Here is a 12930-nt window from a genome sequence, read left to right as displayed (position 1 = left end):
GGCTCATCTCCCAGAGTCTGTAGCAGAGCCTGAGTTTCCAGGTGGAATCTCATCCCAGGAGTTGGGGGACTCTTTTTCATTGCTATATCCCCAGCATCTGGAGGAGTTCCTGCCCTGTAACAGATGATCCAGATGATTAATAAGTATTTCTTGAATGAGTGGATTAATGAATAGAAGTGAAAGGGCGCATGTGAGTACAGTAAACGTGAATCTTAACCACTTGCTGGCTTTCCACCCCATCTCTAACTTCCTGTGAGACCCTGCTTGTGAGCAAGCTCCAGAGATCTGAAGGCTGGTTTCACTGTATCACTTTCCTCCATGTGGGCCTAGCAACAGCCCCCTCAAGGGCTGAACTTATATTTAAATTTAATAAATGTCTAAGAAAAAGAGTCAAAATCATGTCTAAATGTAGTATAGATATGTCTTTGAGGGTTCCTGGAGGGTACCTATTGATAGTTTCTGTCCAACAGGTGGACTCACTGAGATGTTTATCCTCCCAGTGTTCTGGGGACTCTGGGGACAAGTAGCAAGTGGTCTGTGTCAGGCCTGTGAAGATGGCCCATGGTCCCACCCATTCTTCCATGAGCACGCCCTCTCTCTAACCAAAAGATGGACTGCTTTCTCTTTTCTGGATTCTGGGCTGGTGATATTGTAACTTGTGTTGACCAATAGATTTTGGCAGAAGTAACAGTTCTCCAGCTGTGGGCTGAGTCCTCAAAAGATCTGGCAGCTTCCACCTTTGGCTCTCATAATCCATCACCATGTAAAGAATTCGAGTAGCTTTCTGGAGGGGGGATGGGCCGTGCAAGGGTGGGGAGGGGAGAGGTGTTAGGTAACGGTCTTAACATCACATGATTAGTCAGTGGTGGAATTGGGATAGGGACTCAGTTCTCTGTCTCTGAGACTTCTGCTCTGAATCTTGCCCTTTGTAGCCTTGTGGTAGTGCACAATTATTTAATTCCTTGTAGGACTTAGTTTCCTCTCTTTATATAATTGGATAGTTAAAAATTCAGATCATTTCAAGAATTAACAGACATCATATTTATAAAGTATTTCACCACACACATATGCACACACATGTAAAATGCACACAGAATTGAATGGCCACCATATTGACATACGAAAATCAGAGATTTGCACGGATACCAAAACCAGTTCAGTTATGTAGTTATGATGGCAGAGTGATACAGAGCTTCATCGCAGTGAAGACACATGGAAAGAGATAGTGACTTTCTCTGGGACTGGCAGGGTACCGTTTGCAGGTCTCCTACGCTGAAGCAGGGGTCACGTGTGCATAATAAGGTTTGGATGAGCAAAGGTCACTCAGACCTTCCGGAAACAAACACAGCAGGCTCTCTCTGAGGCCATCTCTTCATACATAGGCACTTTCTGCATCAGTGAGTGTGCGTCCTGCCCAGCCATCTCACCTGGGCCAGGTGCAGCTTCTCCATCTTGGAGTTATACAATGCACTAGCCCACTGGTTCTGTATAATTCAGACCTCAGCAAGGTCACCACTCAGACTGCACTTGAACTCTGCCATGAAGTACGACCTATACCCGGGACATCACTACCCTCAGTGCCAAAACCTCAAAAGCCATGTTTCAAAATTCCATTCATTTTCTAAAAAAGTAGACTGACCATGTCCTGTATAATGATACGTGCTGGTGATTTCTTCCTAAACAAAAACACACACCAGGGGAAAACTGGAAACTAGAATTTACAACATCACATATAACTATAGAGTAATGAGGCTGATAGGCCCGTATGTGGCTGTCACTCTCCCTAACTCATCCACCTAGACTGAAGGCTCTGCTACTGGGAGAGTCTTTCTTGCCTGTGCACTGCGTGTTTAAATAGAAAAGGGTTGTGAAACCGTTTGAAGAACTCGATATCAAAACTTCTTAGCGAAAACACTATGGTAGGTAAGTAGGTATATTTTTAAACACATGTACACAGTGATTTGTAATTTTTTCTGATAAAAACAAAATATGATTATGTCTGAAAATGTAGAAAATATAGGGAAACAAAAAGAAAAGTAGTTATTTAAAAATTAAAATACTCTTTTGATCTCTTATTTTTCAGTCTTTTCCTTACAAATTTATTAATTAATAGGATATGTTCATAAGCAAATGTGTATTTTTAGGAGCCTAGAATGTTGTGTTACATAAAAAAGTAAACATTTTATCCTATAATTAAATAATTTTCACCACTTGGATCAATAAATGGTCGAAATAAATTGAATTCTAACACAGGAAAACCAATTTATACTTCCACTTGAAGTGCTAAAGAATGCGCATCATTTTAAGCCTATAAGCACTAAATATTTCATTTTAAACAAGTAAAAACTGGTACCTCTTTAATGTTTAGACTGTATCTCTATGAATAACAGAGATTTAATGTCTTTTATGTGCTTGTTGGCCAATTACGTATTATCTTTTGCAAATGACCTGCCCCGCCCTGTGTGTAGTTTGGTAGGGGAAGAAAGTGGGACGTTTTCTGGTTCTTACTGGTTGGTAAGACCTATTTCTGTAAAAGAATAATAAACCTTTGTCTAACATTTATTGGGAATATATCCCTCGGTTTGATGTTTGGTTCTCTTCCGGTCATTTTTAGTGGTAGAAATGTAGTGTTCTTCTGTGTTCAACTCTCAGGGACTTGGAAAGAACCAGAAACGGGAGTGCTTAAGTAAATAAATCACTCTAATCGGGGCATTCCTAAGATAGCCTGGACGGGGAGCGGACCGTGTGAGCACGCAGGGGGCTGCTGGCTGGTCCCGGCCCAGCCTCGCTCCGTGGCCTCTGAGAGCAGGGCGCTGCGGGGTTTAAACCCTGCGCTGCCATGGCCTGAAGGAAGGCTGTGAGGCGGGCAGGCACCCCTTCTGCGGCTCAGAGGTGGAGACAGCCTGGCGAAGGACCCAGCCAGAGAGCGAGTTGCTTAAAGTAAAATGAGGGAAGACTTTGAGGAGCCGGAGCATCTGTGACGAACGCGTTCTCGGCGTGAGCACCACTGGAGATGTCTGTCTGGGTCTGCTGAGCAGCATTTCTATAGCAGTGGAAAATGCATTTCATTTCATTATCGGAACTGTTCAAGCACCCCGGTCTGGATCAGGGAACAGCTTCGTAAACCTGCAGGAAGCTCATTTACCCCTGCTGAGGCCCCAGCTCCCTTTCTTATGGGAAGGTAGAGACAGAGACGGCTCACTTACAAACCCCAGCACAGATGTATGTATATATCCCCCCCCCCACACACACACACGATTTGTACTGAAGGAACACGAATATTTCCCAGGATCCTCCATCTCTAGCAGCCTTAATATTCTCCATTTTCTCTTTGATTTGGGTCTGTTTCAAAGCTTCTTTCCTGATCCTCTCATCTGTTCGAAACACCGCTCTCAGCGCATCTTCAGCCGGGCCTCTGAAGTGGGGCGCAGTGGAACAAAGAGCCAGGCGTCGGTTCTCTCACAGCCAGCAATAAGGCAAGGTGAGTATTTTTCAAACAGCAGACACTGGTTATGAAACTTTTAAAGAATCCCAGATGGCACTTACAGATTCAGAAACAAATTAATGGAGGGGGGGAATCCATATAATTTGAAGCCTTCACAATGAAAGCCATAGGTCTGTTCTTCCACTGTGGCTCTCCTGGGCCCAGAAACCACACCTGCAAGCATATTTTGGGGGTCCTCCATGTCAGAAGGAGCCAGAAGCCAGGAGGCAGTGTGGGGGGAGGGGTTAATAGATGCTGAGGTGTGGGAAGGTGGCATATAGTAGGCAAATGGGGGGGAGGTGATTGGGTGAGATTATGATGGTGATCCCCCCAAACTGGAATTATCTTCTGGAGGGCAAGCCCCTTGTAGTACAGGGTTCCCCCTCTCAGTGAGTGTTCTAGGAACCCATCTGTATCAGTGTACCAGCTGGCATTGTTGTGAGAGGCTGCATTTGGCTTCAGTGAATTTTTATTTTGAAGACTCTTTCAAACATTTGCCCCCTTCATGATGCGTGATTTACAAGTGCCCTGCCCACACTGCACTGAGTGTTCAGCAGTTTTTGACCCAAAACAGTATGACCCAAATGCCCCACCCTCCCTACTCACCCAATCTTGCCCCAAGGGACTGTTTTTTGTTTCCCTGGATGAAAAATGTCCTCAAAGAGAAGTGTTTTGCCAATGTGGAAGAGTGGAAACAGACAAACAAATAAAAAACTGGCAGAAGCACTAGAAAGCATCAAAATCGACAAGTTCAAAAACTGTTTTGAGCAGTGGAAAAGCTGTCTGAATAGATGTATTGCATTAAATGGAGTTTAAACATGTCATAATAAATACACAATTGTTTATAAATAAATTCTGGTTTTTGGGGTCCCCCCTCATAAGATGCAGGTCACAAAAGAGGTGGCACCAGTTAGAGCAATTCGGTGTCCTGAGAGTAGCGTGGCAAGAAGTGGGCGACCGCTAAGACAGTCAACTGGTGTGCACCAGTGTGACAGCAATCAGGGAGGAGGTGCTGGGAAGAGGTCCCAGCAGGCGGTTGGCGGTCAGGGTGAGGGAGTCAGAAAGCGAGTAGCTTCATAGAGGGGAGCTGGGCACAGATCTCCATCCCCGGGCCACTGGCCAGAGCAAGCCTGGATCCCTCCCAAGGAAGGAGCCCTGGACACACTACTCAAAAACGGACCCAGGCACAACGACACAAGTGAGGTTCCCATCACAGCACCCAAAAAGAGCAGCAGTGCCCCCTCCGCTGCTGGGTGCTGGTGGGGCAGCTTCTCGGAGGGGCCCACTCAAGCCCCTCTGCACATCGTGGGTTCTGGCTCTTTTCTGCTCACCCCACCAACTGCAGAATTGTTCTCACACCTCCAAGGTGTTCTGTCTGTGGGAGAGAGTCCAGCTGGGCTAAGGGCAAATCCATGTGATAATATTATGGCCAAGTTATGCTATTTCTAGGGGGTTAAAATGGAAAAGACGAATGAATAGTATTTTCCTCATTTTCAATGCCTGGCAGATTGTGAGTTTTTGTTTTCATTTTGTAACTGAACTTTCATGTAAGCTGATTCCATATTTCCAGGGGCAAAGGCCAAATTGGAAATCTGTAGGCAAGGTAAGAAGTGGAGGGGGAGGAATCTGGATCTGTGTGTATGGGAAGGATTTTAGCATTAACATTCTTATCTTGTAAAGGGTATATTGTGTTTATTTTGTACCCCCATCTATTTTGTTCCTCCACGGGGCCTGCCACTCATGTCGCTGTGCACACAGTGGGGCTACATTATTGCATGTTGCTGGACCAGAGACATCTAAGGATAATCAGGGAAACTGGCATCGTAGTTAAGCCACTGGAACCAGTTCTGGTCCAGGGAAGCAGGGCTCTGCCTTGCAAGGTAAGCTTCTAAGTCACAGACTGATGGAGGGCAAAGATGGAAACCAAACTGTGGCAGATGGGCTAGGGTGAGTGCTTACTCCAGACCACTCAATATGTCAAAGAGCCACATGCATTGTTTCGTAGACAGACTCCCTGTGGAATGGGTGCTATTTCTTCCATACCCACTTACAGAGGAAGAAGGTCTCTGTATACATAAGAAACATCCCGAAGACCACACACATAAGCGGGGGAACTCACACACAGGTTTCTCTGATGTGGAAACATGCTGTGTTATACACCGTAGCACATCTTCTTGTTCGGATACAATTTGTTACATGTAGTGCCAGGCCCAGCCTGGTTGATTCACTACTAATCCGAAAGTAAAGGATCACATGTCTTGTCAACGCAGTCAGGATACTTTATTTGAATTCCCGACCTTCATCTGATTCACCCTTTGCCTGCGTGAAATTAGTAAAATGGCTACATTAACATTTCTGTTAATGCTCTTTTTTAAAGAGTACATTTTTAAGCACGGAAATAATGCATTTAAATGTGCTCTATAAAATGTGCATTTGTTTATAATAGGCCAAGAAAATTGCAAATGCAAAAGTACAAATTGTTTTAGACACGAGCAGTTTTTGTACTGATAGTACTTATAATGGCCCAAAATACACATCTTCGTGTATATATGCTGAGAAATGCAGTTTTAAATGTTGGCTTGTAATGTAGGCATATCAAAAAATTCTTATTAATTGCAAATATATCCTAGTTACTACCTATTTCTTGAATTAGAATAATATCTACCTCACTTTAATAGCCAACACAGAGCAATTCACACATACGTAATTTATGAGTGGGAAGTAAGATGGGAAATAAATGTACAAAATGGTAAGTCTGTTATCTCCAAAGACAAACACCTTTATTTTATGTACTTGAACAATTGTACTCATTGTCTGATCTGAACAATAAAGGTGGCAATGGGGAGAAAGAAGGATAGCAAAGAAGAACAGCCGGAAGGAGACAGAAGTAGGCTTAATGTTGGGAGTTAGAGGAAATAGCATTTATTTATCCACATGACAAATAAAAATGAATGATTTTTTGGCAGAAATATTTCATTAAGGTAGAATTGTGCCTTTTTTACTCATTTTTATTAGGCTTAACTGCCAGAAAAATGTTATTATTTTGCCTACTCTCATTTATTAAAATCATTTTTTAAATGTAGTTCCCAGACATCCATCTGTCATATCACAAAATAAGATAATTTTCTCTTTCTGTCTTTTTTAAAATATGCTAAAAGAAATTAGGTAAACTATTGTAATTTATTATATAGTTTCTCCCCTGTGTTAGGATATGTATACTTATTGGAAGATTTTTGAAATAAAGGAAAATAGAAGAGAAAACTCAATATTTTCACTATTCAGAGAAAACAAGTCTTAACATTTTTGTGACTTTTCTTCCTGTCTTTTTCTTCCTCCTATAACCTCCTATGGGCTGAAACCAACATATTTGCAAACTGTTAAAATATCCAGAGGTCAATAATGATTAGGCATGTCATTATGATTTTCTCCCAGATTGAAAAGAAGCAACAAAATGGTTCGGGAACCCTTAGTTCATGCATCTTGTTCTGAGTCCAACAGAAATGATGTTTTAGTCTAAACTGAGTTAATTTTAACCTCGCATCCCTCACTGCTTTTGATGTATCCAACCATATGTGCGACAGAACCAAGCTTCTGTACACTGTTCCCAGGCCTCCCTCCCAAGTGCCTTGTAAAGATGACGGAGCCGTGAAAGCCACATCAATGAAGAAATCGCTCAGTTCAGAGTGGCAGCGCAGAATAAATCTAATGAACGTAATGTCTCCGTAGGCAGGTAGTCATCGCTTCCAACATTGGAACGTAATACATGAGAAGAATTTCCTTCCCTGGAGACAGTAGCCAGTAATATGTCTGTTTGGATTCCGTTAGCTTAATTTCAAGTGTAAGTTGCTCCCTGCACTATTTGGTCTTTTACCAAAGAGAGATGAGAGAGCAGTCTACAGAGTCCCAATGAAGGGAAATGTTGATCATCCTGCAGGAAAGTCAGGTTCTGTAGGAGCAGACTTTGCCCCTGAATGTGCACCTCTGGGCCACCCCCCGACTATAAGTTCGTGCTGTGTGACTGCTTGGATGAACACTCAGGGGACCTCAGAAGTTCAGTTCAGTCCGTCAGTCACTCAGTAGCCTGACTGTTATTCCATTGTCTCCAGCAGAGACATGAGAGAAGTTATTCTAGTTTTAAGAATGAAGATGTTATACTAACTATAACTGATACAGTTTACAGACTTCCACAGTATAGATGCAGACCAATCAGGTACGCTTATTTAGATGTCAGCATTTGGTGCCTTCATCCATGAGTGGCCAGTCCTGTGACAGAGGAATTGATTGCAGGTTTTGTAGCTTTGGCAACTTGATTGCACAGAATCAGTGATTTCTTCCTCAAGAGAGTAGTGCTGGCCTGAGGTTTTGTATGACTTTTTTTCTGGGGAAGATGCCATTGCCTTGACCTTCCCAAAGACTGACCCCGTGCAGAACATCATCGAGTCATTACCTCTGGGTAGGCTGATGTTCTTCTGTATCCTCACATTTCTCCCAAAAGGTTGACATGTACTTTTAGCTCATCATAGAACGAGATTTTGCTGACTTCTCTAGATTCTTCTTGTTTCTCTGCCCTCGTCATCTCATCATCTTATAGTCAGTGTCAATATTTTTGATAGGTGTACATCTACATTTTAAAGAAGTACATACAATATCACTGATTAAATCCAGTGTTTTTTGATTGCCTTGGAACACCGAGCTCCTCTGAAGATGGCGTTCTTGTTTGCCTTGGTTGATAATATGAAATTTTCTGTTGGCTTGCTCTTTCTTATCCTTTCTGTTTCCCTTCAGTAGGGTCTTTCCCCTTTGCTTCAGATAAGCCAACTGCTGTTGACTCCTGGATGTTATTCCACTTATGGAGGCACTGGTATCTGTACTGGTTACTACTGTCTTGCTCACTCATTAGTGAACCAGGGTAATTCTCAGACAGTCTCTTCCTTTGGTATTTCTCTAAGCATTGCATTTCCTTTAGCTCTCATATTCTGTATTCTTTCCTGATTCTTTGTATTCTGTTGGTGACCTACATAATGTGATGGCAAACTTGTTCTGCAGAGGAGCAGACAGCAAATATTTTAGGCTTTGCTGGCTAAGTAGTCTCTTAGCAACCTCTCAACTCTGCCCCTATAGTACAAAAGCACAATGAGCAATATTTAAACAATGGGGTGTAGCTATGGACCAATAATATTTTATTTACAAAACGATAGAGCATACTGGATTTAGCTTGTGGGTCACAATTCTGGACTGTCACCTGCCCGGCCAGACTTATTGCTATCCCATGATAGTTTAGACACATTAAGAATGTATAAATGCTTTTATGCACACTTATGTTACTTATCAACCATAAGAAAAAGGGGATAATAATGATATTCTGGAACAATTAATATGCCCTAGATACTACATTAAGCATGGTACATGGATTATCTCATTTAATTTGCTCAATGGCCTTATGAAATTGATTCTAAAATTAGTCTTATTTTATAGATGAGGAAATTGAGGCACAGAGAGGGTAAGTATCTTGCTCAGGATCACCTGTGAAAAGGTATCTCACCAAGAAAAATAAATAAACAAGAAACCATAGATACAGACAACAGTACGGTGACTACCAGAGGAAAGGGGATGCAGTAAAGCGTAGATGGGGTCAAATATATGGTGATAAAGGAAGAGTTGACTTTAGGTGGTGGGCACACAGTGTAATATACAGAAAATGTATCATAGAATTGTGCACTTGAAACCAGTATAATTTTATTAACCAATGTCACCCAAATACATTTCATTTTGAAAAGGTATCCAACTAGTCTCCCACCAGACTAGTAACTAACCACTGTTCAGTGTTGCCATCCACACCAGGAACAAATGACTCCAGGTGTGAAGACTGTATGCCCACCGGCACCGTGCTCACGGCGACCATTCGAGTTTGTTTTAACTAGTTATGCTAAAAAAGAAAAAAACTGTAACGCTGCCACTAATGGTGTTCACCCCTTCCTCAGTGATATTAAATGTTAGGTACCACTACCTTAGAAACCACTACAAAGCATTTTAGCCAAGAAAACTTCTTTTTCTTTTTCTTGCTGCCTTTTGACTGTCTGCAAGAATCGAAGTGACAATGTAACTGTTGGGCGAGAATAGATTTATTCCAGGGAGCACCGACATATTTCTTTTGTCTATTCACTTGATTAACATCAGCAGCAAATTGGAACACTTCTAGACTGTGGCAGAAATTTGGGGCCGAAGTAGCACATCCTGAAGTTTACTCAGGCGGACCCCTGAGCATCAACGGTATCGTGTCCTTATTTGCTTGGTGCCATGCAGATGCAACCTGAGGGGTCAGACCCCCATGTTATATCTTCCAGTAAACCTCTTAGCCTCTGTCATAAATGAGCATGTATTTTTTAAAATCATAGTCCATATAAAAAGTTATCAAAAGGTAAAATAGTTCAAGAGCAGCCTGTATATGGTCATGCCCTCAGAATTTTTTGAGTTAATGTTTTTATGCAAAAATGAATAAACAAATGAATGTCCTCTGGGCATCTATTATATTAAGCCACGTGTTTATTACTTAGTATGTAACAGGCCCTGTTAACTGGGGGATAAATGCATATCTCTCACACAATTTTGAACACTCCAATGACTTTATAAAAAACCTGATTATTAAAAAAAGTGTTCCCTGTAGAAAACTTGAAAAATAAAAAAAGGAAGGAGGAAAACATTTAAAATCTTGTTTAATTCCCCATCGAAGAGAACTGTGTTACCAGTTGGAGGCATTTTGTATTCCCTGTGCTTGCTCTACATGTGAAACGTTTTTAAAAGTAGATCCAACGATCTGTGTTTCCCTGATCACTGTCGGAATAGTACAGCATATAGCTTTACATTTTCTTCTGCCATTCAACATCATAGCGTGTTTTCCATAGCATTAAATGTCACGTGTAAGTGTCGTTTAAATTGCACAGTGTACTCTAATTCCTGCTCACCAGGTAACAGGGTTTCCTCTTCACAGTTATCTGGTACTTGCTTGGAATCCTCATCAGGATGGTTTATTTAAGAAACGGAGGAAGTTGAGACCTTTCCATTAAAATGGTTCAAATAAAATTTCATTGATTTAATTTTGGTTATGTGGAAAGTTCACTTATGTGAAAACTTATAATGGTAGATGAATGAGCTGTTAATGAATGCACATTGTGTCTGGTCCAAAAATGTCTATCTACGTGACAGAATAGAATCACTATTCTTTGCATTGATGCAGAGAAGTGGGAGGTGTGGTATCAATAAAGATGCATGTTGAAATGAAAACCCAAAGGGCTATAGATCAAGCAAAAAGTAAGTTTATTACTTGGCAAAATTAATTACTATAAATAGTTACAGTAATTCAGATATTCAAGATAATTTTTTTACAAATTAACATTTTTATCTTTGCTATTCCCCTTCCCTCCAAAATACATACATTCACACAACACATCAAACTCATACACACTCATACACACATACATGCTCACAAACACACATCCAGATCCCTAGATCAGTCAATCAATTCTCCATTTTGCTATGAAATTTAACTATAAGATTTAGTGACAGATATTTTTCACATTTTTCACATTTAACTCACAGAATCTCATACACACAGTGAATTTTTATGAAGGACCGTGACCGGATATTTTTCTAGAGTGCCAATCAAAACATTTTGATCTTTCATTTAATGTAAGCAATAAAGCCCTTTGCTCTACCATTTTTTTTGTAACTTTGTAAAACATGATTTGGAGGATGGGTAGGGGTTGGTTTCACTGTATCAAAAAAAAAAATCTTGAATCTTTTCTACCTTTTTTCCCTTCCTCCTCGAAGGGTCTTCAACTTGGAATTCAGCTTGAAATCTGAGTCTAACTAAAATCCAATTTAGTTGTTAATCCCATAAGGGGATACAATAGCTGCTACACATTCTGGCAGACTCAAATATCTACAAATTTTTACTTTTAATAATGTTTTCCCTGTCTCTAATTTCCTGTGTAAGAAAACATTCTCTTGGACAATTACCCTCGTAATAGCCTTGCCAGAATCAATTGCAACTTTAGCTGTCTCAGGGAGTTCGGTAGCAGCCTGAGATTTTTTTTTTCCTACAATTTTTGTTTTGTTGCACAAGAAAACTAAGTTTCTTTTTTTAATTGCCTTCTCAAATGCTTTCACATATTGTTAAATATACGTAAGACATATATGTATTAGCATAATGTGTTAGGACAATATTCAGGTTGTTTCCAACAGACAGAATGGGTTTTTTAAATCATTTTGTTGATTATTTGAAGCATGTTAGCTACTCATCTCCCCAGAGAAACAGTGGTAGCATTAAAGGGAAGATTCCAAGAAAAACAAAAAATAATGCAAACCATAGTGCATCAGTATAAAGCACTTTAAGCAATATTTTAATGGCACCTTGCCATGGAGATAATAAGAAATTCATTCTGAATTTCAGTAACAGATACCAGGAACACTTTGCTCCCCATTCAGTGGTTTCTCTGCAGGGGACATACGGAATGGCATGTGGGGTTAGGATAGCAAGGGTGACATAGACATAAATAATCCCCATGCCAATATCTTGTTAACACTCTACAGCTTTGAAAGGAAACACATTTCTCCAGATAAATCACACCCCAGGGGATCCAAAATGAGAATAAAAAGGAGGGATTTATCCAGAAGATATGGGTGCTGGAGCCTTTAATATATTCATTGGCTTGGTGTTTGTCTATCAGATTCTTTTTTTTTCCTTCCCATTGGAAACAGGGTAAATTTTTTTTGGAAGAACTTAAAGATGTAATGAAATTCAACTGGCATTCCATTGGGGGCTCAGAAGCTACTCTCAGATCATGGACGAAAGCATCACTTACTTAGTGAGCACGACACCAGTGAGGGACGAAATCACAACTCCATGGCAAATAAGCAGCCACCCTACTTCCTGTACCCAGTTCAGGCGTCACCGTTAAATTGCCCTGCTGTTGCCTGCTGAGCCTGCAAAGGGTTCACATTCTCCTACAATGGTACCACATTACTTTCATAAAAAAATATATCAAAATCAATCAAAGTTATCTACCTATTACCACACCAAACAAGAATAACCACAGGATTATAACAGGAGATGCCAAAAAAGCATTAGACCTGAGTTATTCCTGATAGGAAAGCACTTTCAGCAAGCTAGGAAGAGAAGGGAATTTCCTCGACCTGATAACAGGCAGAAGGTTTTTCATAGACAAGTGCCCAGAACCCACTCATGGTCAGGAGCGGGCCCTGGTCCTCTCTGCCAGACTGAAAAACTCAGGGCTGCAAACTTCCCCAAACTGATATAGGGCATCTACAGAAATGCCACAAGTAACGTCATATTTAACGGTGCAAGACTCGATGCTTTCCCCATGAGAGCAAGTAAAAGACAAGGATGTTGCTCTCACTCACTTTAATTCACCCTTGTTTTGGAGGTT

This window comes from Desmodus rotundus, chromosome 10 (assembly GCF_022682495.2).
Source record: "Desmodus rotundus isolate HL8 chromosome 10, HLdesRot8A.1, whole genome shotgun sequence".
Classification (NCBI taxonomy): Eukaryota; Metazoa; Chordata; class Mammalia; order Chiroptera; family Phyllostomidae; genus Desmodus; species Desmodus rotundus.
This window is presented reverse-complemented; position numbering follows the sequence as displayed.